Source organism: Oncorhynchus mykiss, chromosome 25 (genome assembly GCF_013265735.2).
Source record: "Oncorhynchus mykiss isolate Arlee chromosome 25, USDA_OmykA_1.1, whole genome shotgun sequence".
NCBI classification, from domain to species: domain Eukaryota; kingdom Metazoa; phylum Chordata; class Actinopteri; order Salmoniformes; family Salmonidae; genus Oncorhynchus; species Oncorhynchus mykiss.
In genome coordinates this window covers 27,714,408-27,721,590 of record NC_048589.1, presented here as the reverse complement: position 1 = coordinate 27,721,590, position 7,183 = coordinate 27,714,408, and the positions used below count along the sequence as shown (strand labels likewise).

Genomic DNA, 7,183 nt, shown 5'->3' with positions numbered 1-7,183 from the left:
CCTGCCTACCACTTAGTTTGGGAACACTGTGTGTTTGTGTGTGTGTGCGTGCGTGCGTGCGCTTGGGTCTGTGTGTGTGAGAGAGAGACAGTGTTCGTGAGTGACCATAGATCCCCCAGAGTTCATGGCCCCTGGAGCTGGCCCCGGTGGCCGCTGCCTCTGTCATCGGGGGATTAGTACGCTGTGTGTGACGGTGCTGACGTAACGTCCATTGACGTGCCGGCCCTGCTGGCTGGTCCACCTGCCTCATCAGGGAGGCCTGGGCTACACACACTGCCCTGACCTGGCCTGGGAGAGGGAGCGTGAGGGGGGAGTCTGTGCTTGCGTGTGTGCCAAAGCCCTGACTACCAAGTCCAGCTTTCATGTTTCCCCCTGAGGACAGGCCTGGGGGCCATGAGCTTTTCACACCAACCAACCCTGAATCCGCTTATATAGTCACATCCTTACTTGCCCTTCCACCTCTGGAGACTGATGACAGACATTGAGATGTACTGGATATATGTACTTTATGTTTGGTCTTTGAGCTTTTCCTGTAGCTTCACAGCCTTTTCCTGTGACTTCCCTACTTGTTCCTGTAGCTTCAGTCATTTCCTGTAGCTTCAGTCTCTCTTCTTTCTGCAGTGCAAGAAAATTTATGTCAGAAAAGTAATGAATTGTTCATTACATTTTAATATGGTCCATCAATTGGTATGCCTGTGCTTGTACACTTGTATATTGCGGTCAGACGTTTTATTATTGTAGAAGTGAGTTAAGGACACTGACACTCATATATGTTACAAGATACAAGACACTTTATTGCCATGCAACCAGTGTTGGTGGTGTGTGTTTACGGTACAGCATGGTAGCCCTGACGTGACTAATACACATATATACCCCAGCCTCACCTCATACAACAAATATTCACCCACATGAATTTAACGTGTACAGAGTTTAGTCACTGATTCATGCCAAGCCACAAGAACAGCATCGCCACATAAATATCAACGATCCATAGAGTCCATAAGTCCATAAAGTGTGGGATCCCTGGAGCAGTTATGGGGGATGGGGGTGGGGGGGATACAGAGAACTCACAGAGGGAAGGTCCCAGCCAGTGACCTCTCTAGTCTCTCAGACCTCTCAGACACAACCCTCTCTAGTCTCTTCTCAGTGTGACGGTCCGTGTTCCCATACCAAACTGTAATGGATGATGTGAGAATGCTCTGTATGATGGCTGTGTAAAACTGAACCAGCAGCTGTTGTTTAACCCTGTGCTTTTCAGTTGCCTTAAAAATGACAGTCTCTGCTGGGTGGTCTTGATGATGTGGTTGGAGTTGATGAATCTGTCAGGGTTATTGGTTTGCCAGTGATTATGACAGGGGCCTGTAGTCTATGGCTATCTGTGTGGTTTTTGGATGGACCCATCTGAGCCCCATCTGATTCCACATCTGTTGGGTGTGGGACCACTCTCCAGGCATATGTGGGATTGTTGATGTGGAGCGACGCAAGCCCTTGTGCCTAACCCGGATGGACGCCGAGGGACAGGGGAGGGGATGAGCAGATGGAGGAGTAGGGGGAGGGAGGAGAGGGAGGAGGAGAGGGAGGAGGAGGAGAGGGCAGGGAGGAGAGGGAGGGAGGGAGGAGAAGGAGGAAGAGAGGGCAGGGAGGGAGGGTGGCTAGGGAATCCTATCAAAGCAGACAGAGAAAAGAGAGAGAGCAGAAAAAAATACAAACTAGAGTAGAGAGAACAAGGAAGAAAGCTGATCAGATAGACCGAAACTCTGATGCTCCACTGCTCCATAGTATTCTGACGTTCCTTGGCTGCCTACATGGCTGGGCTGCTCATTCCAGGTACTATAGCTTCCGGAAGACATGCTCCATCATGTAAGTTGTACCTAGCTAGTGTAGGGACATTGTAATACCGTTCTAGGGTTATGGTTGAGCCGGATGTGGACATGAAGCTAACCCTAACTCTGGAATGGCATTAGAATGTCCCTACCCGAGTTAGGATCAACTTACATGACATACGCGATGTATCATGTCTTCCAGAAGCTGCAACCTAACCCCAACCCTAGTTTCCCTCATCAGGCTGACCCATTTTGGTGTGGTCGTAGTGGGGTGGGAGGGCAGGGTAAAGGGGTGTGTTGGGAGGGGGGGGGGGGGCATGTTGAGGAGGGACAGGGCTATGTGCATGTGCAGGGGCGTGGCAGGCGGAGCAGGTGGTGTTAAATAAAGCTGTCAGCTGGTATTCCTGAAATTTGCCCTCTCTCTCTCCCTGATCTATGATCAGTTAGTCTAAATTCGTGTGTCTACATGCAGTTAGTCAACCTCCTTCCTTCCCTCCCTCCCACCCACCATCATCATTCTCATGACATGAAGTCATGCAGTGTGGCAGTGATGTGCGTGTGTGCGTACGTTGGCTGACAAGAGATGGAACCCGTGCTCAGGGGTCAGAGGTCAAAGAGTTGGGCGGAGTCAGAAAAAAACAGACAGCTACAGTAGTGGACAGTTATGAGAATAGGGAAATAGGAGGAACCTGTTTCCTGTCTCTGGAGCAGGATCCCTTTAATTTCCCATGAGCCTCTTCAATCCTTCTTATTGTTAGAAATTAAATAATGTATCTGCTGCTCTCCACTGAGGATCACTAATGTAACGTACTTTGCAACCCCAGCAAACTCATGCCCCCTCTCAAGTCGGCACAGAGTAGCTAATTTGTTAATCAAATACATCATTCAGTATGAGGGAGACTGATGAACTAGAGAGTTTACGAGATAGAAAAGGAGAATGACTTTACCCATTTTGCCCCTAGCAGCTCGGCTCAGGCTAACTACATGCAATTTGTTAATCAGAGATTAACTTCAAAAAAGGAAGACTGAGTGTACCCTGTTTGTCCTAGTTTTCATGGTGTTAATAATGGATGATACAGTTAGGCCTGGTGTATGGCCCTAAGGAATGGGTTTCTGCATGTAAAACTCAGGTTTTGTTCTACCACGTGTTGATAGCTTGCACTTATTTTGTGGTCAACATATGAACTGAAGTTGCTCAGTAAATGTGCTGTGTCTATAAAATAGCTTGCAGTCGTTTTAGCCACTGCATGTGTGCAGTAAAGGTCCTGTATAGAACAGCCTGCAGGTGTTTTGTTGCAATATGTACAGTAAAATCTTGCTGTGTTTTGCGGTGTTAAATATTTGTCCGACAGCTGGCATTTTGTGTCTTTGGTGTGAGTGTGGCTGTGTGTTGTAGCTCTTATAACATCTCCTGCAGCTGTGATACAACAATAATCCCTGACTGTAATCTGATTACAAAAAAAACTAACAGTAATCAGTTCCGTAACCAGGATTACAGATACTTTTGAAAAACTAGATTATTTATAGTACGTTTGCAAAAGAAATACATTATGGCGTCTTCTCAATTACATTAAATTCAGCATTGATAAAAGGCTCAAATTTAGGTTTGTTCCACCTGAGCGAGTCTGACCACAAGTCAGAGAGCACTATGATGACACACCAAATGCGTTTGATGGATCCTTTTTGTCTTCTTCTAATGCATGTTAAGGGGAAAGTAATCCAAAAGTAACAGAAAGTAATCAGATTACGTTTCTGAGTTTTGGTCATCCCAAAAAATGTGGTCAGCTTACTAGTAACTGAAACGGATTACATTTCGAAAGTCCCCTACCCAACCCTGTGTGGCAGCCAGGTCACTCGAGATCCAAGACGCTATTCATCGTTCATCCAGGTCCCCAGGACGTCAGGAAATGCATTCAAGGGGCAATGTTGAGCGTTATTACCTGTCAAGTAGGCCCTGTCGGCTTGCTAGGGTGTTGTGGATGGGCATAAACCACGAGCTCCAGCTCCAAGGGTTGTGTGTTCAATTCCTGTGCTAGGCACTTGTTTATATTTTGGGTGGTTTTAACCCTATCCCGAACATATAACCCTTACCTTAACCACTCGGAATGAATGCCTAAACTTAACCATCGAAATTTGACATTTATTCCCCCCCCACCAGACAAACGTTGAATACTGAAGTCAAACCGTGAGATCTTGTTGACTATGCACTGCTGCTCACACACCTCTTCCCTTACTGCCCCCACTGCACTGTGCACCTCTACCCTACATGTAAAATATTAATGTCTCTCCACCAGGCTTAATTTAACCCTGGGAGGGAGGTTGGCTGTCACTCATCCAACAGGCCCCTACTCCTTCCACTGGAATCTAAGCAGCAGCCTTTCCTGGACTGACTGACTGGCTACACGTAACTCCAAGAAATGGACAGGTTACTGGCCAGCTGAATTATATAGAACCTCTAAATACTCTGTCTCTGTTGGTTCTAATGACTTGGCTGTCGCTGTGTGTTTGTGCACTACACAACAACCATTGTTTTCCACTTCCCAGCTTGGCCATATAGTGGGAACCAAGTGGCTGGCTCTCTGCCACACAAGATTTATCCTTGTTTCTATGAATAATCCAGGGAGGGTTTGTCCCAACATGGAAGAGTCGGTTAGGATGTTCCTTAAGCAATCTAAACTCTGCCCGACTCCTATAGGTTATCGAGTCACAGACTCCTTGAGAAATTATTATAAAAGGGGGGAGGGGGGGCAGCCCAATCTGATGAGTAAAGTATTTTGCAAAACTTTTTAACTGGAATAAATGCTGCATTTATTAAGAATGACCAACACAATTCTAGTGAAAATTGAATATTGTAGCCTACCATTACTATATCCAACCCAAGTCTATGTGTTGCCACTATGTATCCCAGTGGTTTGCAAACGTTTTGACCCCGGACCCCTAAAAAGGAGTGGTACAAAACTTGAGACCCCTGCGTACTCACATGCACGTGTGCAAACGCAAACATGCACACAGCCATAAATGGTAATGCATTTACAAAATGCAAGATAGGCTACAGAAATAAACAGGGGGGGTGATACTACCAGCAAAAAGGGCACTTTGGAGACTGGAAGGGCAAAGGAATAGCGGCCATTTTACAGCTCCTGACCAATTCTGCAATTTGTCTGTTTCTTTGCTCTGACTTAAACTTGTTTTTGTACATTATGTTTCCGACATAATTTCCTATGACCGAAAGGAGCTTCTGGGCATCATAACAGCGATCACTAAGCTTGATTTGGATGAAGATTTCTAGTTCAATGAGGTGGCGCACAGGGCATAGTGCTCACCCCAGAACAGAGCAGGGCATAGTGCTCACCCCAGAACAGCGCAGGGCATAGTGCTCACCCCAGAACAGCGCAGGGCATAGTGCTCACCCCAGAACAGCGCAGGGCATAGTGCTCACCCCAGAACAGCGCAGGACAATCTGCTCACCCCAGGACAGCGCAGGACAATCTGCTCACCCCAGGACAGCGCAGGACAATCTGCTCACCCCAGGACAATCTGCTCACCCCAGGACAGCGCAGGACAATCTGCTCACCCCAGGACAGAGCAGGACAATCTGCTCACCCCAGGACAGCGCAGGACAATCTGCTCACCCCAGAAAATTGCAGGACAATCTGCTCACCCCAGAACAGCGCAGGACAATCTGCTCACCCCAGAACAGCGCAGGACAATCTGCTCACCCCAGAACAGCGCAGGGTATAGTGCTCACCCCAGACCAGGTCCTATCCCTGACACTTGGAAGAGAAAGAGATAGCACTATAGAGGCCGAAGTGCGTGTACCCTGATTAAACTACAGTGGCGAGTAAATAAACTGCCTCTACCCTCTGTTCTATTGGTGAATGAACAATCACTGGAGAACAAATTGGACTAGCTCCATTCGAGATCTTATCAACGGGACCTGAAGAACTGTTATGTACTATGTTTCTCAGAAACTTGTTTGAATAAGGACATGGATAATATTCTAGCTTGTTTTTCTATGTGACTGCAGGACAGAACAGGCAGCTTTGGGTAATCAAATCAAATCAAATTTTATTTGTCACATACACATGGTTAGCAGATGTTAATGCGAGTGTAGCGAAATGCTTGTGCTTCTAGTTCCGACAATGCAGTAATAACAAGTCTAACTAACAATTCCAAAACTACTCTCTTGTACACAGTGTAAGGGGATAAAGAATATGTACATAAGGATATATGAATGAGTGATGGTACAGAGCAGCATTGGCAAGATACAGTAGATGGTATCGAGTACAGTATATACATATGAGATGAGTATGTAAACAAAGTGGCATAGTTAAAGTGGCTAGTGATACATGTATTACTTAAGAATACAGTCGATGATATAGAGTACAGTATATACGTATGCATATGAGATGAATAATGTAGGGTAAGTAACATTATATAAGGTAGCATTGTTTAAAGTGGCTAGTGATATATTTACATCATTTCCCATCAATTCCCATTATTAAAGTGGCTGGAGTTGAGTCAGTGTCAGTGTGTTGGCAGCAGCCACTCAATGTTAGTGGTGGCTGTTTGACAGTCTGATGGCCTTGAGTCTCTCGGTCCCAGCTTTGATGCACCTGTACTGACCTCGCCTTCTGGATGATAGCGGGGTGAACAGGCAGTGGCTCGGGTGGTTGATGTCCTTGATGATTTTTATGGCCTTCCTGTGACATCGGGTGGTGTAGGTGTCCTGGAGGGCAGGTAGTTTGCCCCCGGTGATGCGTTGTGCAGACCTCACTACCCTCTGGAGAGCCTTACGGTTGAGGGCGGAGCAGTTGCCGTACCAGGCGGTGATACAGCCCGACAGGATGCTCTCGATTGTGCATCTGTAGAAGTTTGTGAGTGCTTTTGGTGACAAGCCGAATTTCTTCAGCCTCCTGAGGTTGAAGAGGCGCTGCTGCGCCTTCTTCACAATGCTGTCTGTGTGAGTGGACCAATTCAGTTTGTCTGTGATGTGTATGCCGAGGAACTTAAAACTTGCTACCCTCTCCACTACTGTTCCATCGATGTGGATAGGGGGGTGTTCCCTCTGCTGTTTCCTGAAGTCCACAATCATCTCCTTAGTTTTGTTGACGTTGAGTGTGAGGTTATTTTCCTGACACCACACTCCGAGGGCCCTCACCTCCTCCCTGTAGGCCGTCTCATCGTTGTTGGTAATCAAGCCTACCACTGTTGTGTCGTCCGCAAACTTGATGATTGAGTTGGAGGCGTGCGTGGCCACGCAGTCGTGGGTGAACAGGGAGTACAGGAGAGGGCTCAGAACGCACCCTTGTGGGGCCCCAGTGTTGAGGATCAGCGGGGGGGAGATGTTGTTGCCTACC

The 7,183-nt window shown here is 47.1% G+C and overlaps 1 long non-coding RNA gene across 1 annotated transcript; it reads right to left on the bottom strand.

The window, feature by feature from the left end:
- Nucleotides 1-489: 489 nt before the first annotated feature.
- On the bottom strand, nucleotides 490-6,491 carry LOC118944371. Its single transcript, XR_005039596.1, has 2 exons — nucleotides 6,450-6,491; nucleotides 490-615 (listed from the first exon to the last, which is right to left on the bottom strand). It is a non-coding gene; the product is annotated as an uncharacterized LOC118944371 (long non-coding RNA).
- Between the last annotated feature and the right edge of the window lie 692 nt (nucleotides 6,492-7,183).